The sequence below is a fragment of the Panicum virgatum genome, chromosome 7K (assembly GCF_016808335.1).
Source record: "Panicum virgatum strain AP13 chromosome 7K, P.virgatum_v5, whole genome shotgun sequence".
Classification (NCBI taxonomy): domain Eukaryota; kingdom Viridiplantae; phylum Streptophyta; class Magnoliopsida; order Poales; family Poaceae; genus Panicum; species Panicum virgatum.
Window position 1 is genome coordinate 37,407,544 of NC_053142.1, and position 14,641 is coordinate 37,422,184.

The following is a 14,641-nucleotide window of genomic DNA, read 5'->3' on the forward strand; positions in this document are numbered from 1 at the left end:
CCACCAGGGCAGCAGCAGCAGAAGCAATCGCCCAGACTCCGTGGATGCTAGAGACCCGGCGATTCAGGGTAAGTGTTCTTCCGTTTACTCCCCTTATTCCCGGTGCTTCGCTTTTTGCTGAAGGACTTTTTCTCTTTGTTTGCCAGGGCCTCTCGCCCAGGCAGCTCTTCCACCGCCGCTGGCTCGTCAGCAGGGGTCCAGGCGACCGGCGCCTCAGTGGCAATGGCGAAAGCGACGGCGGATGTCGGGAGCTCAGGTGCGGAGACTTTCGCTAGCCCGATGGCGCCCAACGCGGCTACGGCGGCAGTCGCGCCGACACCGAGCTTGGCGACGGCGAGCACAGCGGCAGCGGGTGCAGCAACGGTGAGCACCTCGGTACCCGAGGTCCCGACATCTGTGCCGGACGTCCCCACCCCCAGCTCCGAACCTGCAGCAGAGGAAGAGCTGGAGGTGGTCTCTGGCAGGCGGCTCCTGCAGGGTCCCCCAGAGGAGGATGCGGTTCCCCTCCCCCGGGTGCTGGTCCAGGTCCGGCGGACGATAGAGGAGGCGACCTCTACCACCGAGGCGGCATTCCGGCGGGAGTGGGCAGCTCTAGAGAGCGAGCGTCAGCGCCTCAGCGACTGGCATATCCGCCTGGAGGAGCGCACGAAGGCCGAAGCCTCCCGTGCCGCCGCCGCCCGGTCCGAGCTTGAGGCCGACCTTGAGTCCTACAGGAAAGGGCTCCGGAAGGTGTTCGACCGGGAGTTTGTCGTGTCAAGAGGGGAAAAAGCCCTGGTGCTGCGGGAGGAGGCTATTGCCAAGGAGGAGGCCAGCCTCGCGGCCCAGCGATCCGAGTTTGAGTCTCGCAGCCAGGGACTCGAGGTCCGCAAGCTGGAGCTCGACAAGCTCTCCGAGTCTCTGTACCAATGGCGCCAGGAGCTGCAGGAGACCGCAAACCAGCAGGCCGTTGCCGAGATAGAGCTCGAGGGGGGAGAGGAAGTCCCTTGCCCGGCGGGAATCCCTCACCACTAGCATGGAGCAGGCCCTTGCGCGCCAGCGCGAGAGTCTTAAGTCCTTGAAGGAAGCTGCGGCGCGGAAGGGGGCCTCGCTCCAGGAGAAGGCCCGCCAGCTGGAGGCGGCTCAGGCGGCACTGGATGCCCAGGTGCAGGAGGCGGTCCAGGAGGCAGTCCGGAAGCTGCAGGAGAACCAGCGCATGGGGGCCCAGTGAATCATCGACTGGGCGAGCGAAGCAAGCTCGGCTCTGGTGCCACTTGGAATGAGTCCAATCCAAGTGGCGGAGCCGCCAGCTTCAATTGCTGACGCCCTCCCAGTGCTGAACTCTGCTTCAGATAGACTCCGGTGCCTGGAGCTGATCCTTGCTGGCCATCTTGAAGCCGAGGGCCGCGAGCTATGCCGGATGGTGACGGAGAACATTCTGACCTGCCTCTAGAGCCACGACCCAGCCATCTCGCTAGCCCCCGTTATCGATGGTCCAGTGGCGGAGACGGAGGCTTCTGCTCGGGAAAGCGTGCGGGATGTCGTTGACTTCATAGCTGCTTATTTCAAGCGGGAGCCTGCAGATTCCTGAGCTGGACCATCACAGCAGGCGAACTTTTGTTTTTTGTGTTATGTAAAAAACATTGTACTTGTTGAAACTTTAATAGAAGAAAATTTCAACTTAGTTGTTTGTCAGTTGCTCTGGTTTGCGGTATGCAGCACCCCGGCGCCCTGGCCCCCTAGTAGATAGGTTTAGTTGTTAGAACCTATCTGCCATCGGAGCCGAAGAAGACACTCCGGACCCCCGTATGAGGTTGAGCAAGCGTTCTTGGGCATAGGTGTAGCATAAATTGTAAGTCGAACGAGCGACTTATTCCCTGTATAGCAGAAAAACTACAGAGAGGAAAATTAAACTCGCTAGGATGGTAGTAATGTTACTGCAACTTAGCTATTTGATGCATGCAGAATCAATCCTTGGTGTCTGGCTCAAAGCGAACGCTCCGGGCCCCCTGGGAGACAGGCTCAGTTGTTTTGAGTATGTCTACCACTGAGACTAGACCTCGATCTGCATGAAGTTTTAAAGTGGATGCCGGGACCCCCTGGTAGGTAGGCTCAATGGTTTGAGGCTAGCTACCACCCGTCAAAGCCTAATCTGCATACCACTCAAAGTCAAAGCTTAGTAGCAGGCCCGCGAGACTTATTCTGGACTGGCCCCCAAGCTAGTACGAGGTCCGGGGCTCCAGATACGCAGGTCCGGGCAGCTCAATGCTTGTTACAGAGTGGTGTAGTGTGTAGACTTAGGGTACGGAACCAGGCTAAGGCGCTACACAGGGCTCCGGACCACTCCAGGAAACAATCACGACTTTACCGGACCTGGCTCCGACGTTCCGGATCCCTCCCTAGCAGTGGGTGAGGCCATTCAGTTGTACTCGATCCTTTGAGATATGGAGCTGGACCTGCCGTGTAGGACTTAGGAAGCCAACCCTTGAGCTAGAACGAGGTCCGGGCCCCTAATTACCCAGCTCCGGGTACTAGAGCACTCATTACAGGGTGGTGGAGTGTGTAGGCTTTGGGTACGGAACCGGCTAAGCGGATACACAAGACTCCGGACCACCCCAGGAAACAAGCACCCCCTCTCCAGAGCAGGTCCCCAGGGGTCCAGACCCCTCTCCCAGCAGCAAAGGGGGTCCAGACTTGTACGGCAGTCCAGCAACTCAATACAGATCTTAGTTGTAGCGACAAGAGTGAAAGTCTGCACGGGGGTTAGAAAGGTAAAAGCTCGAGAATTGAAATGCGAAATAAAATTTTGACATAAAGACAGAACTGGGGCCAAATCTTTCCTTTGGAACTTGATATACATGGCTTGCGCGATGGAAGCTAGAGGCCGGGTTTATGAGGGCGGACCTCTACCGCTCTGGGCCGCGCATAAATGCTAGCCGATGGTGCGATGGATGCCAGAGGTCGGGTTTACGAGGACGGACCCCCACCGCTCTGGGCCGCACTCTAATTCTATCTTATTACAAAGGAAAAATTCATTTTCCCGCTCTGTCTAAGTGTAAAACTTACGCAGATGCTCTATGTTCCATGGGTTGGGTAGCGGCACCCCTTCTTCTGTGGCAAGGCGAACACATCCGGGCCGGCATACTTCTGTAACCTTGAAGGGACCCTCCAAGCTGGGGGAGAGTTTGAGGAGCCCTGCTCGGTTCATAATCCACCTTAGGACGAGGTCGCCAGCCCGGAGCTCCCTACTGTGCACGAACTGTTGATGATAGCGCCTGAGCGCCTGGTTGTAGCGTGCATTTCGGATTGCTGCTCGCCACCTTCGTTCATCAATGAAGTCCACATCGTCACGCCGCAGTTGTTCCTGCATGGATTCGTCAAAAGCCTGGACCCGTGGTGAGCCCAGGTGTATTTCCGGGGGAAGGCATGCTTCAGCCCCGTAGACCAGGAAGAATGGGGTCTCCCCGGTGGCTCGGCTGGGTGTGGTCCGGTTGCCCCATAGTACGCACGGAAGCTCATCAACCCATTTGGCACCATGCTTCTTCAAGCAGTTGTAGGTGCGGGTCATGAGTCCCCTGAGGACCTCTGCATTCGCTCTCTCGACCTGTCCATTGCTGCGGGGATGTGCCACGGACGCAAAGCATAGCCGGACACCGATGTCCTCGCAGTACTCTTGGAAGAGTCTGCTTTTGAATTGGGTCCCGTTGTCCGCGATGATGCGGTTTGGGACGCCAAATCTGCACACAATGGACTTGAGGAATGTGACTGTTGATTTTTTTGTGATGTTCACCACAGGGGTAACCTCCGGCCATTTTGTGAATTTGTCAATGGCGACGTAGAGGAACCGGTACCCGCCGACAGCCCGGGGAACGGCCCCAAGATATCCACTCCCCATACGGCGAATGGCCATGAGGGCGAGATCATTTGCAGAGCTTGAACCGGTGTGTGTATTTACTTTGCATGGAACTGGCATGCTTTGCAGGACCTTACCAGCTCAGCCGCATCCTGGAGTGCTGTCGGCCAGTAGAAGCCATGCCGAAAGGCCTTACCAACAAGCGTGCAAGATGAGGAATGACTTCCACACTCGCCTCCATGGATCTCTGCGAGCAACTCGCGGCCCTCTCCCTGGGAAATGCACCGCGTGAGGATACCATTAGCGCCACAGTGGTAGAGATCCCCTTCTACCACCGCGTAGTGTTTAGCCAATCGTACTATGCGCTCAGCGGATGCATCGTCATCAGGGAGGATATTGTCTTTTAGGTAGTCCCGGATCTCGGAGATCCATGCATCAGGAGCTCCCTGAGCAGGTGGGAGTGGCTTTATGAGGTCTCCAGGATCCTCAACAGAGCACACAACCCAGGTCGGGCACCATAGGTGGAATGCCGCCGGGACCGCTAGCTTCGAGGTGCTAGCTTGATCCCCTTCACCCAGTTCGGCAGGCTGGGCGGTAGGTCTCAGCAACCGTCTTTCGAAGACGCCCTCGGGCACGGATGCCCAGGTAGATGCTCTCGCGGAGAGATCATCTGCTGCTGAGTTGAATTCGCGGGGAACATGTTGCAGTTCCAAGGCGTCGAAGTCCTTCTCGAGCTTCCTCACGTGAATGAGGTATGCCTCGAGCTGGGGATTGTTGCAGCTGCAATCCCCTCGGACCTGCTTGATGATTAGCTGAGAATCTCCCTTCACCAGCAGCTGCCGGACCCCCAGAGACAGGGCTTGTGCAAACCCACAGCCGGGACCCATCGGCGAGGGCTTGGCGGCGGCCTCTCTGACGGCGGCGGAGAGGTGGTGGAGCTGGAGCTCCTCGAGCTTGTGCTTGTTCGCCTCCACCTGCCTCTGTCGCTGCTCCTCATACGCCACCGCCTCCGCCATCTCCGTCCGCTGTGCTTTCCCCACCCCGAGTTCTTCTGGGAGCAGAACGGAATCGAGGAGCGAAGGAGGGAGGCAAGGCGGGGAAGGAGAAGACCTTGGAGGCCCTCCTCGCGCAGCGGCCCATCGCTCGCCGCCATGTCGCCTCTCCTCGCGCCACACACGCCGCGGCCTCGCGCCTCTCCTCGCGCAGTGGCCTCGCCGCTTGCCGCCGCCGGCGCACCGACGCCATGGGCGCCCCACCTTCCCTAGCGCCGTGACCCCCAGCCCCTCGCACCGTGATCCCGCGGCCCCTCGCGCCGCTTCAACCCCGCGCGGCATGCGGCCGCCTGTCGTTGGCCTCGGTGTGGCCGCGGCGGCCCCAGCGGGGGAGGAGCACCGGGGGAGGGTATGGGTGCCCGAGGGAGGGGAGCAGCTGCAGGGAAGGGGAGGGGACTGGGGAGAACGCCGGGGAGGGGAGGGGAGTGGAATCGGGGAAGGAGAGATAGGAGGGGAAGGGCATCCCGCGGCGCGATCTCGGCGGTGATTGGGGCGTGATGAGCGGGCGGGTACGAGGTGAGGGTAGAGAAACCATCGGTGAAAAATAAACTGGCGGAGGGGGGCGCGGGATCGCGACTGAACGGGGTAGTGCGACGATTTCAGTCTGCCATCCTCCCCTATCAAATATTTGGTACTTCCAAGTGGACCTAAAAGTGGAGTTTGTGAGGTGGATATGGGGGTGATCTTGGTGATAAAGATTTCAATTTCTATGAATCCTTATCCTTATAGTATAGATACGGCGTGGAGAGGGAAGACTGGGAGCAACCGGGTGCTCTCAGAGCGACACGTGGCTTTGGCAGGGAAAGCTGAGACCAGCCACGGAGAGAGAGACGCCCGACGCGGGCCATGCATTCGCCGCGCCGACCTGCCGCAGCCGCAGCGCCTCGGCTGCGCGTTGGGGCCACTGGGGTCCCCCAAACCCATCTCGATGCGCGCGCCGACTTGCCACACCACCTTGCCTGCGCATGGATCCCCGCGCACCGCCGCCCCTCTGACCCCGTCGTTCGCTCCGCCCCACCGCCGGTGGGGGATCCGATTGGCGGCGTCCCAGTGGAGGATTGGTCTGCTCCGTCGCCGCCATCCCCATCCTGCTCCATCCCGATCGTCGTCCACCGAGGTCCACGCCCCCTTCCCCCTCCTGCTCCATCCTAGTCGCCACCGGCTTCGGCATTGGTGGATCCCGGCGTAGAGGCGGGGGATCCAACCGGTGGCGGATCTGGCCAGCAACGTGGAGGAGGAGGCGCGCGGGCCGCGGATCCAGCCGTTAGTGGCGGCATCTGGTGGACCTGTGCTGGATTTCTATTTAGTCCCTGGAGGCAGTGAGTTCTTGCGGCGGCGGCGAGGCGGAGGCACGGGGCGGCGGCCTGGAGGCAGAGGTGCCGGACGGTGGGTTTGGGTTGACACCTATCCAGCACCACCACGCATCTGTGGAGTGGAACCTACAGACGTACTTGCCTCGACCTATCATCATCAAGGTCCTTCACGGCAGCAACCTCCTGCTGCAGCTTACGTCTCCAGTCGTGCTAGCCAAGGTTATCTTCCTCAATTCATCTAATCAGGCCTAAACCACCTTTATCACATTTGCTCATCACGAGTTCAGTGCCAATTCTGGGTACAGGTAGCCCTCTCTCTCTCTCTCCACAAATGGTGTAGTAGTTCGGTAGTTGATTGAAATCCTTTTTGTATACTCTTTTGTTCCCCAAATTGATCTGCAATTCCTAACTGTAGCATTTTGTGAGCTCATGATTTGCTACAGGTCTGTCAAGCATATGTGATAGAGAGCATGCTGCATGCAGCGATTCCCAATGAGGCATCTCCAGCGATTCCCAATGAGCCATCTCTGTGGGTGATGAATACATTGAATAGCAAAAGGATAGATGATAACCTACATCTATTTCATCACTGAGATGAATACATTGAATAGCAAAAGGAAAGGTGATAACCTACATCTATTTAATCACTTTTGCCAATGTTGCATATCTTATTACAACATGATACAAATATGTTCATCTACCTATTTCTATGGTTCTGAAATCAGTTTCTTTTTTAATTAACTCTGCAATCTTGTGGTCGGTACGCCTGAAATGCTTCCGCTGCCGTTAGCTGCTTCGCTTCGGTCTCAAGAGCGGGTTCGTCGTGCTGCTCCCGCTGGTTCGGTCGCCGTTGTCTGACTGCTCCTCCTGTCTGGATTTGGTTGGGCCTCTTGCTCTGCCTGCTCTGTTCTTCGTTTCTTATTTTCTGCTTATTTGGTGTTTGTTCCTGATGGTGCGCGTGCTATATCTAGGTGGTCTGCTTGTGGGACGCCTTGCCCGTGCCGAACTTCTGCTGCAGGTTATAAGGTGTGTGCTCTTTCCATTGTTCAGGTCTCGAGTGTGCAACCTGCAGATATGTGCTCAGTATGCCTGTCATTGCAATGTTCCCGGTCCTTCAGACTGCTCTGCCTATTCTTTGTTTCCCTGTTGTGTGGTCTGTTTGGTTTGGCCCCTTGTGACCCTTGTGCTTGATCTGTTCTTGCCGTTCCCAGCAAAAAAATATGGTAGATTGGTAAAGGGTTAGCATGCATTGTCCATTACAGTTTGGCACTTGCCTTTAACAGGTGGCAGGACCTACAAGGCCTACAACACTATTTTGTGAGGGTGTTGCATAATGAAGCACCACTCAGAACAATGATCCGAAACATGGTTCGGAGAACAGCTCTGCAGCAACTTCACACACAAAGACTTAGAAACCAGCTTCCAGATCTTTTTGGTTGTTTATTTTGGCAACAAAACCTGAATCATAACGCTGCAGCAAACTGCCTGTGTTACACAATTTCTCAACTGAGGATACCGCTGCAGAAAAACATTAGCTTTGTGTGTGTTTAGTTGACCAAAATTGGTATTGCACCTGCAATTCACAATATGTCTGTTCTGTGGTACCACATCTGGCCTCATCATAGCAGCTATGCTTATTGGATGTGGCTAGGAACTTCTGAATGAAAATGTATTGTAGTCACCGAACTGCATGGTGCATATGATCCTGTAAACTAAACCCGAATCATATATGCACAGGTATTCCTTTTGAAATATAATGATCATCTCTGCTGTTGTTTATGCCAAGTGCTATGCTTGAGTATTGTGGCCAGTTTTCTTTCATTTTGTATAACCTTTCATTTTGTGGATAGGTATTTCGTTCTGTGTCATAAACTACAGATTGGTATGCATGGCGTCAAAAATAATCTACTGACATAGAAATTCAAATCTTTATATCCATACGACCATACAGCCAGATCAACTCGATTACCCATTCCAGGGCAAACAAAACGTTGCTAAACATTCTGGATAATCAAACAAACACCTACAGAAACTGAATGGCACACAAGCAAAAAGAACCATATTAGTTTTCATCCATGACGTCCAGGGACAGCTCTTCCATCGCAGCAGTGGCAGTCCAAACATTCTCTTCGGCCCAAACCGCAACTCCATGAGCAAGTATTCCAATAGACGTTCTCGAAGAACCGCCAATGACATCGACGGTGATCTGTTCGAGCATCTTTTGAACCACGGCCAGGTGATCCACTGAGCGAACCCAACCAGACTTGAGCAGGAGGTTGTTCCTGCGAAGATTTTCATTCTCCTTCGCCAGAAGCTCTGCAGCATTCATAGAAGGATTATTCACCACAATACCGAAATCATGCTTTGCTGCAGTAATCAATGCACTCGCAGCGGCCTCCTCTGCTCCATCCTTCGTCGTTGATGCGTGGCCTGTTGCCTCCAGAAAAGTAAATTCATCAAACTCATCAGGTAATGGAACGATCACAAAACCCGTGGCCACATAGAAACTGTGAACTCTGCTTAATGAATAGAAAGGACTCGAACCCTCTAAAGCCTTGACCACATCATTCAAAATACAACGGCAGCAAACATGAGAACCGAGAACTCCTAAAAGAATACAAGAACGCGTCACTTCCAAAACAACAACTAACATAGCATAATATCGTCTCGACTTCGAATTGGAAAAGGATAAGTTCAGTGTACACACCGCCGGCTAACGCCATGGCCTCAACACAAAAATGCACACCCTATCTTCAGAGACAATTCCAATGGTTGGGTCTAAAAAAAGAAGCCCTCTCTTATGTCCTGCAAACTGGAGGGCACTCTCTATTAAAGCACAGGCCCTGCCTTGGCACCAGCGAAATCATAGACGGTAACCTCCCTGCTCCACACCGCCCCCTGTCTCATCGCTGGCAGGGAACCGAACTCCTTCGTGTTACATAGCAGAAACAGCAAAGGCAACATGTAGAAGCGGCCCAGTACACAAGCATACACAAAGCACAATCCACAAGCGACCTCAAAAGAATCCAGTCCACAAGCTAATTCCAATTCAGACAAAATATGAAACTGCAGCCCGCTGCCAGGCGCGGCGTAGCGCGCTGCTGACCTAGTTCTCTCTACGCACCCGTGTCCACCGAGGCACCGGCCAGTCGGCCTCTGGCCTCCCCCGCAAGGCAACTCGCTCGCCGCCGCGCCGGTTCGCCGTTAATGCCACGGACGCGCTCCACTCCCCTCCCCGCCGCGCCCACCTCCTCTAGCCTAGCCGCCCGCCCATGGCGAGGCCGGCGGCGAAGGCGCGGCCGCCGAAGCACCTGGTGGCGCTCGCCGTCATCGCCGTCCTCGGCCTCGCGCTCGTCGTCGACTTACTCTGGGCTTCCTCCTCCTCCTCCTCCTCCTCCTCCGCCTCTTCCTCCGCCGTCTGGTCCTCCAAGCTTACCCTCTCGACCCCCGCCGTGCAGGCACCGCCCGTCGCGAAGAAGGTGAGGACTCCCTCCCCTTTCTGGGGCCCAATGCTAGATTGCCGCCGCTGCTGAGGCTCGAGCGTCCTGTCTTCTGTGCTTTGGCGTAGGGTTTGGGGAGCGTAGTCACGACGCGCGTACGGGATTGGTGAGATCTGGTGGGATTTGGGAGGAATTGGGTAACGTATGCCGTATGCATGCTGATCGGCTCAGTTGAACATTTACTTGGTTTGGGAGTTTTACTCGATCTGCTTCAGTCCAGATGAGCCGCCATTAAGAGTTAGGCGTAGACTTTAGCAATAAATTCATGTGTTTATTTGCATTTCACTCTCCTCGTAGGAATGGAGATAGTCTGGTTTGATAATCTTTTCCACATATTGCTACAGCTCCTTCTTGGGACTGCCTGCATCAGTTTCAGCTAGTATTTCTCGGTTTCTCCAGTGCTCTGCTTTGGGTTTTCTTGAGTGACGTTTGCTAACTATCAAGAGTTCTGTAATGTTTATAATTCATGTAGGCTTGCTTGTTTACTTTGTTTCATACAGTAGTACCCAATGTGTAAAATTATGTGCTGTGAAGAATTGTCAGTTATCATTATGGTCTAAAACTCTGTTAGATTGGATTCTATTTGCAAGTTTACTTTGTTTGTTTATTGTCATTATGTTGCTACAATGGTCTCTCACAAAACTAGTCCATTTTATAATTTTCCTGTACAGAATAAGGACAAGAAACCTGTAGGTTCGATGGACGTAAATGCAACTTTTGCAGACTTGCCAGCTCCAGAATTAAAATGGGAGGAGATGGCTGAAGCACCTGTCGTACGTTTGGATGGTGCTGCTATACAGATTAAGAATCTCTTATACGTCTTTGCTGGATATGGCACAATTAACCATGTGAGGAACCTGCTTGATACGTCTTACATAGTTTTATACCTTGATGCTTTGTGTCTCAATATATCTACTTTCCTACAATCTATGACATCTGGTGCATGAAAAAGTGGAGCAGTGATGCCTCTTGCACCTGAGAATTTTGCCTTATATTTTGGAATGTTTAAGAAAGAAGTATTTGCCAATTTGGATTTGAATGATAGTTCAAATTAGCTACTTATACTCTTCAATTCATTAAAGAATGTACTATGTATTAAGTTGCTAAGTTATGAAAGAGACTGATAGCACTACTCTTATACTCTATACATTCAACTGATGCAAGTCACATAGAGCGAATTGGGATTATGCAAGGTTCTAGTAAGCCTTACTAATTCACTGTTGCCTTCTCTTACATAATGGAATAAACTTGAATTACCTGTGCTAGGTATGATAATTGGTACTCTGGTCCCATCTATTGAACAAATAATAACTTTGCTGGACTGTCAATTACACTAGTAAGAGCAGAATGCAAATTTCACTGAAGAGATCTACAGTTAGTTATGAGTTATTTTAGTATGTTAAGAAATTTGCCTTCGCTGAGATTTTTCTTTCTCTTTGTTTTTTTATTTGCAGGTGCATTCTCATGTTGATATATACAATTTCTCGGATAATACATGGGGTGGAAGATTTGATATGCCCAAGGACATGGCACATTCACATCTGGGGATGGTTACTGATGGAAGATTCATCTATGTGGTAACTGGACAGTATGGTCCGCAATGTAGGGGGGCCTACAGCTCGAAATTTTGTATTGGACACAGAAACAAAAGAGTGGCATGATTTGCCTCCATTACCAGTTCCTAGGTGCTAGTTTTGTTCTTCTAATTTAAATATAACTATAAAATTGGGCAACCACCCATTATGCATCTACAGATTACTTGCACTTGAAAAGCTGTTGCCTTGTTGGTCCCTTGCTCCGTCAATGCAAATATTATGTTTGAATATTTGGCCAACTTGTAGTCTGTAAACAATTTGAACCAAATCTCTTTCCAATTTAAATTCTTTTGTTTAGATATGCTCCAGCAACTCAACTATGGAGAGGCAGACTTCATGTGATGGGTGGCAGCAAGGAGGATAGGCATGAACCTGGGCTTGAACATTGGAGCCTCGCAGTAAAGGATGGGAAGGCATTGGAGAAAGAGTGGAGGAGTGAGATACCAATACCACGTGGAGGTCCTCATAGGTATACAAGTTCCCTTACTATATTGCCCTAAAAAAACCTTTCCTTCCTATGTTATGATCAATTGTTATTTTCATTGAAAATGAAAAGCAATGTTACTAGATGCCTATGCCCTAGGTTGTCTTGACATTTTGCTACTGGGTGCATTTCCACCTCTTTTTTTATGGTCTGGGCAACATTTATGCTGCTTGCATATGTTTTCCTATAAATTTGGCTGCATGATTCAAAGAAGTTGGTTTGTGACTTCTGAAAACACTATCCTTAATTGTTTAAATTGCTGAAGTTCTTATAAAATTACTTTGTTTACTACCAGGGCTTGTGTTGTTGCAAATGATAAACTCCTTGTCATTGGTGGTCAAGAAGGTGATTTCATGGCCAAGCCTGGGTCTCCTATATTTAAGTGTGTTAGAAGAAGTGAGGTATGTTGACATGCCAATCTTATAGCTATACGATGCACATTATGTGGGCCCTATGTTTTAAGATCAACTGGGATCAGTTTTCCCTACATAAAGGACAGCTTAGCCATATGCCGTTGTGCTTAGTAAATAAGCATCTAAACACCAAGCATACTGTACTTTGTTCAATAAATGATGGTACACCTGATTTCACCAGAAAGTGGATTGGCATTATGTCACTGCATTTTCTTTTCCAGAAAAACAAAAGACAAGGAAATGTAATTTGGTTGAACTATTTAAACTATCATATTATCGCATATATTCTAGCACTGCCATAATTGATGATTTTGAGTCAAAACCATAATCAATTCAAGTACCTTTTAAATTTGACATATTCTAGTTCAACTATATTCTTAGTAACCTTCAGATTTGCACTATTCTGTTTATCTTTGTTAGTGCCCTTCAAGCATTGACATAATTGATGATTTTGAGTTGAGGCCAGAATTCAAGTTTCTTTTAAATGTGACATATTTTAGTTTCACTGTTTTCTTAGTAACTCTTCAGATTTACACTATTCTGTTTATCTTTTTTATTGCCCTTCAAGCACTGCCATAGTTGATGTTTTGAGTTAAGACCAGAATCAATTCAAGTTCCTTTTCAATGCAACATATTCTAGTTTCACAAATTTCTTAGTAACCTTCAGATTTGCACTATCTTGTTTTTATTTGATATTGCCTCTCATCTAGAACTAATATTCTACTTGTGCAGGTTGTGTATAGCAATGTTTATATGCTTGATGATGGGATGACGTGGAAGGAACTTCCACCTATGCCAAAACCAGATTCTCATATAGAGTTTGCTTGGGTGAATGTCAACAATTCTCTCATTATTGCTGGAGGAACCACTGATAAGCACCCAATAACTAAAAAGATGGTCTTGGTTGGTGAAGTATTTCGATTCAATCTGGACACGCTGGTAACTATTTTTTCCCTTTCTTTCTGCATTTTCCGTTTTATTGTAAAGATAGTTCAGAAAAAGGATGGGAAATTGGAGGAAACAAAGTGTGCTTACTGCAGATATATTTCTTGTTTCTTGTCATCGTGGGTTTGGGGTTTTCATGCTTTTCTTAGTAACAGATATCTGTTAACAGCATTCATCTGTGTAGTTAATACAAAGGCAACTAAAATTGTGTTAAACTTTCTATATTTCCGCGATGCTGAAAAACTACGTAATAAGGTAGTTGATGGAAAGCATGAAACACGAGTATCAGAATTGCATTGTGTAAATCATTGAGGCCCTTGATTTGTCATTGTGATGCTACTGAGCCCCATCCACAGGAATGGAGTGTGATTGGGCGGTTACCTTTCCGAATCAAGACCATGTTGGTAGGATACTGGGATGGATGGCTGTATTTCACTTCTGGGCAACGAGACAAAGGACCGAAAGACCCATCTCCTAAAAAGGTTGTCGGATGCATGTTTAGAACTAAGTTACATCTTTGATTTCCTTAGAACTGATATGACGAAGCCATTCTTTGTGTTCTTTTTTTTTTTGGTACATAACTGTTTTGATCCCCTGTTGCGAGCAAATTCCTTGTTACCATAGCGAAACAGGTGGTTGCCACTGATATGTTGTATGCTCACTCTTTTATTTATTGTAGAAAGAATCACCCACTTTTGCACCATTTTGTACAGAGAGAATCGATATCGACTACACAGTGGCCGTCACAATCTTGTACCAGTAACATATATTGCTTTTTGTTCCTTTGAGCCCTTACGCTCATCTGTAGTGGACTAGCGGGTAGTGAATCCATTGGTTATCTTCTAAAATTAGTTTCAACATCAACTTGAGCTATTCTTAAGGTTGACTAAGACCCAACCTTCAGTCACATGCTTTCTGAGAGTGATGAAAGTGTTTCCTCTGATTCCTGCAGTCCTGCTACTTTATGCCCGTGTTAAAATCGTAAAGCAGCTGGATGCTGGGCTCCTTGCCATGCGATTAAATGTGCCTGCCGAAGGATTGCGCTCCTTGCGTTCCTCAACTTGTTTGTGACAAATTGCTGGGCTTGTTGCTGTTCATGACCACAGAATCAATTAGATTTTGAGGTTTTAGCCTGCTTTCCCTAATTAACCGACCAAGGGTTTTGTCTCATTTTTCCTAAAAATGAGGCCTTTGATATATGGTTTGCCACACTATTTGAATACAATTCATGTGGGATCTCCCCGGTGACCATACAAAAAAAAAAAAATCCATTCGATTCCCATTCAAACAGTTCGTGAATTTTACTCACATTTCACGTAATGACTTTTTGCTGGCGTTGATGTGTTACTACCTTGGGCGCATACAGATAGAGTTGGCCGAAGGAAATCCGTGTCATGAAGGCAGAAGGGAGGAACCTTCTCAGTCAGTGGTGTGCTGGTAACTGGTCTGGCCTCTGCCCCTCTCTTGGCAGAGAAAAAGCATAGATGAAATCACCGCGAACTCTGACCAA

At 50.0% G+C, this 14,641-nt stretch overlaps 1 long non-coding RNA gene and 1 pseudogene across 2 annotated transcripts; both read left to right on the top strand.

Annotated features, from left to right (window-relative positions):
• Positions 1-5,692: 5,692 nt before the first annotated feature.
• On the top strand, positions 5,693-7,973 carry LOC120641315. 2 transcript variants are annotated; one of them, XR_005662228.1, is made up of 5 exons: positions 5,693-6,499; positions 6,638-6,816; positions 6,985-7,074; positions 7,166-7,220; positions 7,478-7,973. It is a non-coding gene; the product is annotated as an uncharacterized LOC120641315 (long non-coding RNA). The 2 variants fall into 2 exon arrangements; XR_005662229.1 differs by having other exon boundaries at positions 5,693-6,413.
• A 1,315-nt stretch (positions 7,974-9,288) lies between these two features.
• LOC120641317 lies at positions 9,289-13,913 on the top strand (annotated as a pseudogene).
• The last annotated feature ends 728 nt before the right edge of the window (positions 13,914-14,641 follow it).